The 15,670-nt window shown below is 43.2% G+C and overlaps 1 protein-coding gene and 1 long non-coding RNA gene across 6 annotated transcripts in view; one reads left to right on the forward strand and one right to left on the reverse strand.

The window, feature by feature from the left end:
* The window catches only part of FGF1 (fibroblast growth factor 1), a 106,978-nt gene extending 100,750 nt beyond the window's left edge, over window positions 1-6,228 (reverse strand). For 2 of the 5 annotated variants that reach the window (XM_061423832.1, XM_061423824.1), the window contains exon 1: window positions 5,809-6,218. The gene's annotated coding sequence lies outside the window, so the exon portion shown is untranslated. Of the gene's footprint in view, window positions 1-5,808 lie in introns of all 5 variants that reach the window. The other 3 variants (XM_061423826.1, XM_061423825.1, XM_061423833.1) reach the window with 3 other exon arrangements.
* The window catches only part of LOC133251414 (uncharacterized), a 61,308-nt gene that overhangs the window by 18,855 nt on the left and 26,783 nt on the right, over window positions 1-15,670 (forward strand). The window contains exon 2 of the long non-coding RNA XR_009737611.1: window positions 155-271. This is a non-coding gene — a long non-coding RNA (uncharacterized LOC133251414). The remainder of the gene's footprint in view (window positions 1-154; window positions 272-15,670) is intronic.

Consider the following 15,670-nt stretch of genomic DNA (forward strand, 5'->3'; position numbering starts at 1 on the left):
TCTTCCCAAAGATAATCATTATTCACTTTTTTTCTGGATCCTTTGAAGGGAAAAAATGTCTTTATACACCTGAGTGTATTGTTTAAAAGTGATTTACTAGGCAGACGGTCCTGCATTGTTTGTTTTTCACCTAATACTAGATCTTTGCATGTAGGTCTGGTCTATCCAGGAGCCAGTGTTCCTTGCCTGGCTTGTTGCCGTACCTCCTTGCTGACTTCCCTGCTTCTGCCATTACCCTCTACAGTTCATTCCAGAGGAATCCTGCTAAAAGGTAAATGGGATTGTGTTTCTATTTGAACAGAACTGCCCAGTGCCTTTCTCTGGCACTAAGAACAAGAGCTAAGCTCGCTGTCACCACCGGCACCTTCAGGTCCGTCCCTGATACGTTTCTCACTGTGCTCCAGCCTCTTGCTCCTCATACAAGCCACGTGTGGTCCTGCCGCAGGGCCTTTACACTTCCCGTGCCCTCCCCCTGAAGTGCGTGGATTTCTTTTCTGCCCCTCGATTCTTTACATGGCTGTCTCTTCCTCATCATTCTAGTCTCACTTCAGACCCTCCTCCCTGACCACCTGTTCTAAATTAGCCTCTCATCGATCTTTCTTTTCCTTCATAGATCTTATTACTATCTGAGAATTATCATGTTCAGTTATTTGTTGACTTATTTGTGTGTCCTCCTGACACACACACTAAAATGTAATGTCCATGAGAAGAGCCAGGGATTTTATTTGTCTGTTCAGCCTTATATTTCCAGTACCTAGACCAAGGGTTCTCACATTTGAATGTGTATCACAGTCACAGATGACTGGGCCTCAACTCCAGAGTTTCTCTTCAGAAGGCCTGGAGTGGGCCTGGGAGTTTGCATGTCTGACAAGCTCCAGGCGATCCTGAGGCTGCTGGCCCATGGGCCAGACTTTGAGAACCACAGTCTGCACAGTGCCAGCTACACGGTGGGTGTTGCTTATACATTTATTATGTGAATACACAAGTCTGCACAGAAGGATCTGCTACTTTGTTTGGAATGGCAGTTTTATTTTCAGTTTATCATTTATATTTACTGGACTATAAACCTCCAATTCTTTGTGATAGGAGGGCTCCAAGTTCTGTCAGCTAAAGTGATGTATTAGCTCCATTCATTTGTCAGCAGATGATTAGAAACCTAAAGTGTTACAGGTCCGGGGGAACCAGTGAGAGGCATTTATTGTTCTTTGCCTTAGTAACACCTCAAAGCCAAAGGTGGTGGGATTCTCGCTTGACATGTGACAGAGTACTTTCCCTGTGGGTAAGTACTCAGGCCTCCCCTGTATTTGTTTAACAACTATCCTATTGACTTGGCTTACACCTCAGTGCATTGCAATATATACAACACACACACACACGCACACACACACACACATATTTTCATATTGAATTTCAGGAAGTTACAAGATACCTCAAATCCATTTTGATCCAAAATTTAAAAACTCCTGATCTAATCATTGGCTATGTACTTGGCAAAACAAAGACAACCTGGATCCTCAATTTGTTAAATTCCCGATGAATAAAAATTTATTAAATGTAATGAGACAAACCTTAGAGGACAGCATTAGAGGACATCACTAGGTAATAAGATTTCCCATCTTAGGTTGGAGAATGCTTTTTGAAGCATATTTTGAAACCCAGAAACAAAAATAGAGTAGTGAGATTGATTCCATAAAACTTAAAATGATCTTTACAAGAAAGAGGAGAATACGATCCATCTAGTCTAAATTCCAGGGAGAAATCTGCATCCTATGTCTTCCATCTATATTTTTTCCACTTGAATTGTCTGGGGGACCTATAGCCAAGCTCAGTGGGATGAGACATAAGCTTATCAGAGCAGACAGGGTAAGACTACATCCTTCAACAAAGCCATTTTGTCACTTCGTTAATTATTTCATTAGCCATGGTTTGGGTTTTTTTTTTTTTTTTTGAGAGATTTTTATTGAGATATAGTTCACATATCATCCAGTTCATCCATTTAAAGTGTGCAGTTAAGTGGTTTTAGCATATTCCCAAAGTGGTGCAACCGTCTCCACTTTCTAACTTAGAACACTTTTGTCATCTCCCAAAGAAACCCTCACACCCATTAGCAGTCATTCGTCATCCCCTCCCCACTCCCGCCAGGCCCACACAACCACCGGTCTACTCTCTGTCTCTCTAGATTTTCCTGTTCTGGCCATTTCGTATAAATGGGATCACATAGTATGGGTTTCTTTTCCTTAAAAAGCATAACGTCTGTAAGGCTTATCCGTATTGTAGCCTGATTCATATTTATCAGAATGCCATTCCTTTTTATTGCCGAGTATTTCATGTGTATGGATGTGTCCCATTTTATTCGTCCATCAGTTAAAGGGTATTTGGCTTGTTTCCTCTGTTTAGATATCAAGACTTATGGTGCTGTGAATGTGTGGTGTCCAAATTTTCGTGTTAACATGTTTTTATTTCTCTTGAGTCTAGTAAAGGTTTTTCTCTTAAAGATTTACCCAAAACATTTTACTTAACTTATATAATTCTTTTGGTTTTTGTTTTGTTCTATCATGATCACTTGGGGAAGCAAGAAGGCTGGTATCCTAAGGACTTCAGAACTCCTCTGCCCTGAGTTTGAGCCCTCCTTGCTTCTGTGTAATTGGGGGTGTGACTTCATCTCACTGAGCCTCACTTGTGAGGAAGCCAGCTCTCTGATCCTCTCAGGGATACTGTGAGGATTAATGACATAAACCCAGTAGGATCTGCTCTTGAGAAGATACTATCCCACAGGAGTAGGTTCCTGTGTATCAGAGAAACAAGATACCCTCAGGCCAGGCAGGGGCTCCCCAGCACCACAGGTGACGGCATCAGCCAAGAGGCCAGTGGGTGAGTGCAGAGGCACAGAGAGTATAAACAGATACTGTTTACTTGAGATTTGGGTTTCCTCTGCGATCTGAATTTGGTTGCATTCTAAATCCTTCAGACCACCCTCTGCAGGAGGCCCTGGCTTGGTCACCCTGCTCAGAGGGCAGGAGAAAGGTCAGGGCCTTGCTCAGTGATGGGCAGCCAGATCAGCAAACAAATTCTAAAGCCCACCCTCCAGCTAACATTTTCCCAGAGACTACTCTAATAAAAGTACCTCCTTTTGTAAAATTCCTGTACCCTTGACCTTCTTGTTGGCTCTTGGGTAAGGGTATGACCCCTCACCCCTGGATACAGTCTAATAAAGACCCCCCTGTAGAGGCACTGGGAGCACAGGTGGCAGGAGAGGAGGCTAAAATATTTGAGCTTCCTCATGGTCTCTGACCAATCGCCTGTGCCCTTCACTCTTTAAAATCAGGCAGCAGAAAGTGCTATCGATAAACAGGGAATTAATGAGTTTAATAGGAAACAAGATGGCAGGCTTGCTTGGGCTCTAACTTCCAGACCACCACTTACTAGCTGACTGATCTAGGACAAGTGACTAAGTTCTCTGAGACTAAAGTAAATGTCTGGATAATAGTGGTACTTACTTCACAGGGTCAGTGTGGGGACTTACTGAGAAGATGCCCATAGGGTCTCTAGTCTATCAGAGCTCTGTCAGTGTTTGTCATAGTTATTATATTACTTGCAAAATAAGAATGAAGGATCTCAAGTAATCTAACCATCCTCTCTAAGCTATTTAGTGACAAAGTGAAAGTTGCTCAGTCTTGTCCAGCTCTTTGCAACCCAATGGACTATACAGTCCATGGAATTCTCCAGGCCAGAATACTCGAGTGGGTAGCCTTTCTCTTCTGCAGGAGATCTTCCCAACCCAGGGATCGAACCTAGGTCTCCCACTCTGCAGGTGGATTCTTCACCAACTGAGCCACCAGGGAAACCCCTCCAAGCTATTCAGGGAGGCTGTTTTTATTTTTATTTATTTTTACTAATTGGAAGCACCTAATATGTGTTAGACACAGCAGGTAGGGCTGGGGATGAAACTTAATTTTCCCCAGGAATATAGAATTCAAGTTGGGAGAGAAACGAAGATACATGCAGCTCTTAAAGAGCAGGTAAACAGTGATGGAATGCTGAGGGTCAGCACTGCCCCAGCTCAGAGAAGAGAGGAACAGAGAAGGTCGGATGGGCCAGATGAGGTGTCGGAGGGAAGGCACTTCAGAGGCCAGCCTTTGAGAGGCAAGATGGGTTCCCATCAGCAGAGCAGAGCAGAGGGAGGCAGAAGTGGACAAGGGTGGGTGAGGGGAAAGGGAGACCCCTGTGAGCACAGCCAGGTTGGGGGTCCAGTGGTTCTGGGCATGGTGGGTGGTCTGGGGACTGAGCCAGAGACAAGCCTTCCAATGTCTTTCCCATTCCCAGGAGTCTCTAGGGATGGCATACCATGGGATCTTTTAGTCACCTGTTCTATTAATTATCTTTTCTATGAGACTTTCTGTCACTTATACATTTTTGTGAACTCTTAAGAGGGAGGAAAGAGGAGGGGCTATGTTGGAGGAGTTTTGGCTCTTAATCTGAATGGTCACCAAAAAAGCAGTACAAAGTGGTAACTGTTGACCCTAGCCGTCCTGCATCCAGACCCCTTCTTGTTTTGGGACCAGCCTTTCGTTGCTTTCAGGTCATTTGGTTTTGGATGGTGATGACTATACCCCTGTGGCATGGCTGGACACAGTTCCCACACTGGTTCAGTGAAATGAGATCCCAGCTAGAACTCTTGGGAAAGGACAGCACCCATTCTTGCAGGGCAGCTGTACCAGTAGGGTATCAGCCCCGAGCTGCTGGGAGCCATCCTCTACCATGATGGGTGGGTCTTCCTGGAAATGGAATGATCCAAGGATGCAAAGCAAGAAATAGAGACTCTGAGACAGATTCAGGACACCATCGTCTGAACACCTGGATCCTACCAAATCAAAACTGTGGCCGTTTCAGTTACATGAGTAAAACATTTCCACCCCTCCTCTTTCTTTTTTTGTGTAAGTCTCTTCAAATTGGATTTCAGCCCGTTGTCACTCAAAGAATCTAGATTTATTCAAGGATTTATCTTGTTCCCACCAGCATTTTGTTGGCTTACCCTTAACATAGCATTCATAGTCAAGAGCTGTGTCAAGGAAGAACAGTATGTGCGTGCAAGCGATGAAGACATCTCTCTGTACCTCCAAACAGGCACAGGTACATGTCACGTGCTTGGGAGGCAGAGACATTAAGAAGAGAACACAAGACTCTGAAAAAACGTCTTTCTTCTTCTTCCCTTGACTCTGCTTACAGAGCAGTTCCCCCCCAAACCCTTGCTTTTTTCCAAAGAGAAGAATTTTTGGATCTGTTAAGTGTATTTTGCAGGGTTCCAAGACGTCAGGAGATAGGGAGGAGGTGAGGGGAAGGGAAACTCTGCAGATGCTTTTCGATCTCATTTGTGTTCTTCCCTTTTGCCCAATTACAAGGAATCAGCTGGCATCTTTTCTTTTTTTATTTCCTATTTGATGCAGAGCTTTTAAAAAACAAAAAACAACAACTAAGCATTAACATTACCGTAATGGGATTTGTTAATGATTTTCTGGGAAATATCTTCTTGAATCTCAGCAAAGATAATTCACTTGGTAGCAGCCCTTTCCTGCTTCCCTGCTAAGAATTCAACTCACCCAGTTCTTTCCGGAATCTAGCTAGTGTCTGAATGAGAGAGGGGAGTACAAGGAATGTTTCAGTCCAGCATCCATCACATAGACTCGAGCCTGCCACTGACTGAGGTCAGGGAGAAGAGGGTGGGGGAGAGCATTCAAGCAGAGCAAAAGCCTGAAGTCAAGCAGAAAGTCCACAGTAATCTGAGCCCCTTGGAGAAACGAATGTACTCACCGCTGCTTTGACTCTGGGGCGCTTTCTTTCTGGGGTGCTAGCAGCTGCGGCAGCCTACAGCGTCCACACTGTCCTAGCAGGACTGCAGCAGGCAGGCCTCTGCGGGAGGAAGGGAGTTCCCATCCTCCATCAGAAGGGAGTGGCCTTCACCAAAGGAGGCGATGCCCTTATTCCCCTAGGGGCCAGACGGTTGGGTCTGCGTGTCCTCTCTTGCTCCCTCTCTGATGTGTATGGAGCTCAGGGGAGCCCCCAGAGGTGGGCTATGTGCAGACCACACACCACACGCGCCCTGTTCCAGGTTGTCTCCCCAGCCTTGCGGAGCCTGGGGAGGGAGGCAGCGGAGTGCGGCGTGAAGCCACTCTCTTGGGGCCCTACTAGAGCGGCTAGTGGACCCACAGAAAGCCCAAGGACGAATACTTGCGTATTTATTTCTCCCCTTCTCATGTGATCTTATTTTTGGACCAAACACAAGAGCTATTTGAGGGCTGGACAGCTGCCAGGTGAAAGGACAGTTATCCCATCCAACTTGTCTCCATGCCTCTCTCTGAACTGTCCCTGTTACCTTTCCCCACGTAAGGCAGGAGGGGGAGGCGGGGCTTGCTCTAAACCTTACTTTTAATATATCTGAGCAATGAGTCTAAATTACTACTTTATTTCAACCGATTCATCCCCACCCTTTAAGGTTTCACAGAGGATCTATCCAATGAACAAAGTCACTGTTTCTATGTCTGAGGCTACACGTATAGCCACCATCTACACAGTGCTGTAGACACAGAGACCCTGTTACAACACTGGGTGGGCCCTCAGCCCTGGAAGGCACTTGTGAGTGACATGGAGGAGCGAGGCTGTAACTCTGAATCTCTGATTCTGCCTGTTTCCTTTGGCTGCTTCTGCTTCTAACTCCTGGATTTGTAAAACTTACAATATGTAAATAGCTTGTTTTTTTCACTTCTGATTCTTCCTCTTCAGGCCTAAATGGGAAGCTCTGAAACGCTCATGCCTGACAAAATGCCAGTTCCATATCATTATCTTCGCCATCACCACAGTTATTTCTTGAGCCCTTGCAAAATGCCGTTCCCATCCTGAGCTCTTTTCTCGCGTTATCTCATTTACCCTCACAGCAGCTCTGTGGAGAAGGTAATCCTGTTCCCATCTGACAGCCAGAGAAGCAGAGGCCAGGAAGGTGAGCTTGCCAAGAAGAGAGATCCCAGCCCCATTGGCTGACTTCAGTCACTTTGCTCCCTGCCTCCTAAATCAATAAATCATTGAAATTTCACTGTTGTTTTCATCTCATAAGAATAACAAAAACCCACGTTTGATTCAGATCCATGACTTCACTCCTCAATTTCTTTTCTCAAACTCAGTTCTTGAAGAGGAGAAAGAATAAGGTTTACAGTCCCAGGCCCTGATTCGAGGTGCAGGATGGAGAGTCTTGGGCCTCCATTCTCTGTGGAGCCAGTTTCCTATGAATAATTCACTGTGCAAACACAAGACACCAGAAAGGACTGGGCTGAACTGCCCAAGCTGTGGTCCCCTCTGCATCCAAGGTGAATTGCCCTTTCTCTCTGATAACTTGAGAGCCAGGGAGATAGAGCCTAGCAGCTTGTACAATACTTCCCTCTGCTGGCCACTGGTATGAATTACCCCCTGAATGGTGGTCTTCAAGATTTTCCAATGGGCACACCAAAGAATATTTTTAGAGAACCCGTTTCCAGGTTCCCAGATTTTATAAGGTATCTTTTCCTAAAACTGGTTAGCCTGAGAACAATGTCTGTGTTCATAATAATCCTATCCTTACTGGAAAGCATACCCCTCACTTTTCACAAATCTTAACTCAGGAGCCATAGCCCCAAATGTGAAAATTTCCAGGTCCAAGTTCCCAGACAAAAAGGTTCCTTAAATAATTTAACTCAACTTCCTTCAATAACTAATTAAGGCAATTTTAAATTTCACAGATTTTTCTTTTCCATCCCTAGAATTTGAAGGAGAGTACTGTGAAAGTTGTAGAGGATATTGGAAATAATAACAATAGATTAATAGGTACATTTAAAGAATTATATCAGAGTTTAATTTTTTAAATCCAATATTTATAATATGCTGGAAGTTATTATCTTAATTCCATATGAACTTGGTGGTGACCATTTAGCATCAATTTTTAAATGTGAGTATAGATAACATAATTTTTCATAATTGCTTTAGAAGGCACAGGGGCAAAAATGGGTGAAGCCCATTGTAGCCTAGGGTGGCCCTTGTTGACTGATAATTTGCTCTCATCCACCCACCCACCCATCCATCCATCTATCTTAACCACCCATCCATCCAACACCCATTGAGCATCTACTATGTGTCAGGAATTGTTTTAGGCACTAGATATAAAAATGATGAGTAAGAACTGACATGTGATATGCCAACTTCTTACTTATGAGTCCCTCTAGGGAGTTGAGTGAAGGGAAATAGATTAATTTAGTAATTTCTCAAATAAATGTAAGGATTCACCTTTGGTAAGTACTTCCAAGGAAGGGTATTCAGTGATGAGACAATGTATAATGAGGATTATATGTATATAATATATATACATATATAAACATTAATGTATATATACATTAATATATTAATGTATATAACATATATATGTATATAATGTCAATGTATGATGATACTATATAATGAAGATTGACCTAACTCATGGTGAAGATGTCAGGAATAAGATCTGAACTCAGAAAAAGGTATTCAGCAATCTATATGAAAATCCAGGAAGAAAGGGCATTTTAATGAGGCAGGATTGGCAAGAAGTAGGATCAACCTTTGCCGAGTCAGTTGTGTTTTAGAAAGGGCATTTACTCTTACACAAAACAGTCCATATTGAAAATCAGTGGGAGCACATTTTCCCCAGGGAATATTTGGCAGTTTTTGGAGACATTTTTGGTTGCTGCAACTGGGTTGTGCTCATGGCATCTGGTGGGTAGAGGCAAAGGATGCTGCTAAGCATGCTACAGTGTTCAGGATAGCACCGCACAGCAAAGCGTCCAGGCTGGCCCTAAGGTCAGTGGTGGAGATGCTGAGAGGGCAGGGAAGGCCCAGTAAGGGTCTACCCTGGATGTGGATTCATTCATCCGTCCATTCATTCATTCAGCAGGTGCTCATTGGTACCCACTATGTTTGAGACACTCTTCTGGGCGTAATCAAGGCATACCAGGCACTCCCTAACCAAAATTGTCACCTCCAATGGCCTGATTGTGTTCCTGTTACCCAGCCTAAACTTTTCACTATTAAAATGGTGGGCAAAACTGGTCTGGCTGCCTGTAGAAAAAAAGACAAAAATCTATGGATATTATTCACAATCTGGTCACTGCAATAAGGTAATGGTGAAACTGTATGTCTGTCAACAGGGAAATAGCTTCATAATTTGGTGCATCCATACAGTGGAATACTGGGCTGCCAAAAAAAGAAAAGAGATAAATTTCTTTGAGATGACTCAGAAAATAACCGTGAAGATATTAACTGGAAAATTTTTTCTGAACAGCAGATTGAATGTAGTTGATTTGATTTTTTTAAAAATTGGTTTATATGAGTGTTTACTTGTGCATGCAATTGCTGGGAAAATTCTCACCAAATTTTTTAAATGTCTGTTTCGAGGAAGTGGGGGAAAATGTTTAACATGTTCATCAGGAAAAGTTCCCTACCTGATTTCCTCCTTTAACACCACCTAGATTCTCCCTGGTTCATCCTCTCAGTTACTATCACCTTCCATCACAGTATCTATTCCATGCTGTTAATCCAAGGTCCTTCAGAATTTGCTGCCAGACAGTCTTCATGGGCCCTTCTTGGGAGCTGGTCTTCCTGCCTCAGCCCTGTTCCCACCCCACCTCCCCAGAGCTTAAGTCAGGTGAACTTGTATCACACCACACTCGTACAAGACAGGCTTACCTCTGTGCCTGTAAAACAGTCCTTTGCTTTTTCTACTTGTATTAATTCAGATAGACTGGGTTACATGACATTTATAAATAATCTCCAAATTTCAGGAACTTAAAGTAACAAGGGCTTCCATGATGGCTCAGCGGGTAAAGAATCTGCTTGCAATATAGGAGACATAAGAGTTGCTGGTTTGATCCCTGAGTCAGGAAGATTCCCCATGGAAGGAAATGGCAACCCACTCCAGTATTCTTGCCTGGAAAACCCCATGGGCAGAGGAGTATGGTGGGCTACATACAGTCCATGGGGTCGCAAAGAGTTGGACACAACTGAGCAACTATGCACACACATGAAGTAACACAGGTCTAGTTCTCACACATCAACATCAGCATGTCCGTTTGTAGGTTGACTAGGCAGCTCTGCTCCGTGTCATCCTCAACTGAGGGTCCAAACTGAAGGAACTCTAACCCTCCACTTATAGGAGGGAAAGGGGAGAGGTGTTTACTGTTACAGCTAGCAGCTGGAAGTTACTCCTACTCACATTTCATTGGCCAAAATGAGTCTTACAGCCACACCTAACATAAAATGAGACAGAGAATTTTAGCCCTATAATTTGCTTGGAAGGTCACGGATCATAAATACTTGGGGAACCTGAATTCTATAATTGCTGTATAATACATAATAGTGCACCAAATCAAGTTTACTAATCATGTTCAAATATTCTACATCCTTACTTCTTTATCTGGTCACTTCTTGTGGTTTTTGTCAATCTTAGCTACATATTTTTTGAAGTTACATCATAAAATGTATGATGTACAAGTTTTATAATCAAGATTTATAGTCACTATTTTCTTTATGAATTGAACTTTTTATTATTTGATATATCCTTCTTTAGCTGTAGTAATGCTTTTGGCCTGAAAATATGTTTTGTCTTACATTAATATGTACTATTAATATAATTTTGTCTAATATTTGTATTTTGTCCACCCTTTCAACATTTTTTAAATTAATATTTTAGATGTGTTTCTTATAAACAATATATAGATTTTTAAAATCCAGTTCAGTATTCTTTGGCTTATAATTGAAGTATTTTTTCATTCATATTTAATGTAATTATTGATATATTTGGGTCCATAGCTACACCTTGTTAAATGCTTCACTTGTCCCACATGCTTTATATTCTTTGTATTCTTCTTTTTTGCCTTTGGAGTGGTTAAATATTCTATTTTTTCACTCTGTTACCTTGCAAGCTATATACTTTTTTACTATTCTTTTTAAAGTTATCATGGCAATCACAATGTTATCTTGGATTTATCAAAGTCTAATGTTAATTAATGGGGCTTCCCAGGCTCAGTGGTAAAGAATTCACCTGCCAATACAGGAGACAAGTGTTCATTCCTGGGGTCGGGATGACCTCCTGGGAAGGCAATGAATGGCAACCACTCAAGGATACTTCCCTGGGAAGTCCCATGGACAGGGGAGCTTGGCATGCTGCAGTCCATGGGGTTGTAAAAGAGTCGGATGTGGCTTAGCAACTAACCATCAACAATAACAACGTTAATTAACATTTCAGTCTGCTTCCATAGTAATACAAGGACTTTGGAACATTTTAGTTCCATTTGTCCTCCCTCCTTACTACGTGTATTTGTTATATATTTTAACTTTTTAAATCCCCAGTGGACGTTGCCATGTTGTTTTGTAGAGTCTACTTCATTTGGATTTCCTCAGATTAACCTTTGCATTGTTCTTCATTTCTTCCTGCATCTATATCTATCATATTAAATCATTTTCCTTCTGCTTAAAGATGCTTTAGTATCTGCAGCTATTAAAGAATCCTGAAAATGTCTTAACCTTTCTTATTAGAGGCTACTTTCACTGGGCATGGAATTCTAGGTTGGCATTTATTTTCTTTCAGTACTTGAAAGATACTTAAATTTTGTTAATTTCTAGCTTCCATTGTTTCTGTCAAGAAGTAAGCTAACAGTCTATTCCATTTTCTCAAGTAGTGATAGCTCCTTTTAACATTTTTTTTTGGTCTTTGGTTTTCATATATTTTAGTATGACATACCTAGGTCATGTTGTTATTTAATCGCTAAGTCGAGAATGACTTTTTTGTGACCCCATGGACTGTAGCCCACCAGGCTCCTCTGTCCATGGGATTTTCCAGGCAAGAACACTGGAGTGGGTTGCCATTTCCTTCTCCAGGGAATCTTCCTGTACCAGGGATTGAACCCCCATCTCCTGCATTGGCAGGATACTTAGGTGTAGTTTTCTTTTTATTTGTCCTGCTTGGGGTTCCCAGGGATTCTGGAAACTGTGGCTTGCTTTTAGTCAATTTTGGCAGTTTCTCAAATATCTTCTCTTCAAATTATTGCTATTGCCCTATTCTCTCTCATCTCTTTCTAGAACTTCAGTCTTCACTTTATCTTCCTTATCTGTTATTCTCTCCACAGTATTTTCCATCATTGTGTCTATGTTTCATCCTGATGTTTTCTTCTAACTGACTTCCCAGTTCATCAGTTCCCCCTGTGACTATGCCTAATCTGCTTTGAAGCCATCCACTGAGCTCTTCACTTTTGTTATTGTATTTTTCAACTCTAAATTTCTACTTGGTTATTTTTCAAATCAAGATTACCCCCCACGCAAACACACCTTTAAGTTTACAGTTCTCTGCTGTATTTTTACATCTCCAAAGTCTGTGTCCAGTAACTCCAAAAGTGGAATTCTCTGGGATTATTTCTATTGTAGTTGTTTCTGTTGGATCTCATTCATGTTGTCTTCTTTCCTTAGGTATCTGGGTATTTTCATGCTCAAATTGTATGTGAAAAATTGCTAGTAGAAGTAACATGTGACATTATGGTGTTATCTTCTTCCAGACAGTACTTAACATTTGCTTCTGCTAGACACCTGGGGATATTAGCAATTTAGGATAGTCTTAATCCAACTTAAAGAATTAAACTCATTGAAAGCTGGGTTGAGGCTCTACAAAATCTGTGGTTATTTCTGATTTGCCTAGTGTTAAGGTGTAGTCCTTCAGGGTCTTTGCCTAAAATGGGGAGTTACAGTGCCTCTCTTCTTTGGTGGGCACTGGATTCCACCTTTTGTCCCATTCAACATGCAAAATTGCCTAGGTACTGCTTAACTTTTCAGTTTCTTAGCTCTCTCTTCCTGAAGCAGTAAATGTCCCAAGGGGGAAGAACCCCTAGTTTTGGGGCTTGTCTCCTTGAACAGCTGCTGCTGCTGCTGCTAAGTCGCTTCAGTCGTATCCGACTCTATGCGACCCCATAGACGGCAGCCCACCAGGCTCCCCCGTCCCTGGGATTCTCCAGGCAAGAACACTGGAGTGGGTTGCCATTTCCTTCTCCAATGTGTGAAAGTGAAAAGGGAAAGTGAAGTCGCTCAGTCGTGTCCGACTCTTAGCGACCCCATGGACTGCAGCCTACCAGGCTCCTCTGTCCATGGGATTTTCCAGACAAGAGTACTGGAGTGGGGTGCCATTGTCTGCTCTGCCTTGAACAGCTATCTTTTCCCAAAACTTGGTTTGGCGATTCTTCATTATCTTATTGTCTTTGATGCCTTCAGGCTGATTTCATTCTCGTTTGGTCCAGACTTTCTAATTGTCCTCAGGAAGAGAGGAGAGCCCAGTGATGTAGTCTGCTGTGATCAGCTGGCAGGAAATGTAGGTTCAAGAAATCGTCCCTGTGTATGTACATGTGTGCACACTATGTGAGTGGCGAGCACTAAGGTCAACCAGAGAGCAGGGACCTATTTTTGTTTTAGGGAATAAAAGTCTCATGTTGCCAGATTTTCCAGTTTTTTCTTTCCAAGAGAAGTAGGAAATGCAGACTTTTTAAATGTGAAATTCCAATTTTCAATGGTGGTTAAAAAATTAACTCTCAATGAGCCAAACAAGACCCATCTAGGGTCCAAACCCAGCCCATAGGACACCAGTTTGAAATAGCTAGACTATAGTCTGTGTTGATGGGAGAAGTGGGGTGAAGGGTGGCTCTCCTGCACCATTAAACACTAGCTTCCAGTAGTCCAGGCTGCCTTGGATAAACTTGTGAAAGTCACTCAGTCATGTCCAACTCTTTGTGACCCCATGGACTAGCCAGAATACTGGAGGGGGTAGCCTTTCCCTTCTTCAGGGAATGTTCCCAATACAGGGGTTGAACCCAGGTCTCCAGCATTGCATGTGGATTCTTTGCCAGCTAAGCCACAAGGGAAGCCCAAGAATACTGGAGTAGGTAGCCTATCCCTTCTTCAGTGGATTTTTCTGACCCAGGAATCGAACCGGGGTCTCCTGCATTGCAGGCAGATTCTTTAACAACTGAGCTATCAGGGAAGCCCATAAGTTAATCAAAGTGAAAGTTGCTCAGTTGTGTCCAACTCTTGGTGACTCTATGAACTATACAGTCCATGGAATTCTCCAGACCGGAATACTGGAGTGGGGAGCCTTGCCCTTCTCCAGGGGGTTCTTTCTAATCCAGGGATTGAACCCAGGTCTCCCACATTGCAGGCGGATTCTTTACCAGCTGAGCCATGAAGGAAGCCCAGATAAACTTGAGGCCCTCATATAAAAAATAGCTTTAAGACCACTTTATGCCTGAACTGAAATCTCTTAAAAATGCCAAGGGGAGGATGGGTTCCAATCATAATATAAACAACATTTCTGAACAATCTCCCATCTCTCTCCCAAACTCTCCTCATAGCAACCTAGCAGCTACTCCATTTCCCCTTAATTTATCTCTTAATTCCTCCCAATTCAGGCAATTCCTGGCTCCTATCTCTCGTCCCCCTTCTCACCTTCTGATCTATTCTGCTTTCTCCAATAGGTGATTTCCTGTCTTTTCTTCAGTGAACCCATCAACTTATCCAACCCACAGCATCACAAAGTTCAGAACCCCTCCCCTATTTTCCTACAATCTGCACTAGAAAGTCTCCAAAACTTAGCTGGCCAAGACTAAATCCTCCTTCAGAGGAAGTGGGGGGTGGCAAGAAACGGTGCTGTAAATACTCTAAAATACATATGTTTTCCTATCCCATCAGCTGTGCCATCTGGGCTGGGGTGAACCAAGGACAAGATGTCATTTGCAGAGGAGGTAGAGCCCGTATCCTGGATGCTTTGGCAGCAAGGTGACTTTTCCGATGGCTGTCATCTCCTTGTCACTTACCCTCTGTTGAAAGGACAGGGCCCCCACCCAAGCCACCACCCCTCCCATAAATGGGGAGGGAGAAGTTAGAAGGAAGAGAAGTCAAACATGGACTTTTTTCTGATGTGTCTAATAATAGAAAGTTGGCAAAGCGTGTCACAGAATACAAAGTATTTGATAAAAATAGCATATGTTGAGCTTGGGATTCAAGCTAGAGATGCATGGAAATGAAATTTGTTCCTTCCTTGAGTGTTCCCATGCTAGTGTAACAATTCTGTCTCTCTCATTAATGAGGGTTCAAATGCTGTTTTCTGTGGCCAAGCAGCTTCCTTTCCCAGGGTCTGATGGTGGAGGAGGTGCTGGCTCGATTAAAGAAAGCATGAGACTGAGAGGGTCACGGGCCATGGGCGTGGCTCCACCACCCGCAGACCCACCCTTGACTTTGACATGCAGCGTCAGGTCTACCTTCCACCAGCGTGAGGGTTTTCTAAACAAGCTCGGAGCCTGAACAGTAGTAATCTTACTCCCCTAGAGAAAGGCACTGCCCAGGCGGCCCTCAGTAAAGCCAAGTCCATAAAGGCTGCTGTTTTCCTTCCCCTCAGTCACCTTCTGGAGAAGGAAACAAACACCACTCCAGTGTTCTTGCCTGGAGAATCCCAGGGACAGAGGAGCCTGGTGGGCTGCCGTCTACAGGGTTGCACAGAGTCGGACACAACTGAAGCGACTTAGCAGCAGCAGCAGCTTCTCAAGGTGTCTGGGACTCAGATTCCGCTCTTGCTCCTGAGGAACCCACAAGG

This window comes from Bos javanicus, chromosome 7, assembly GCF_032452875.1.
Source record: "Bos javanicus breed banteng chromosome 7, ARS-OSU_banteng_1.0, whole genome shotgun sequence".
NCBI lineage: Eukaryota > Metazoa > Chordata > Mammalia > Artiodactyla > Bovidae > Bos > Bos javanicus.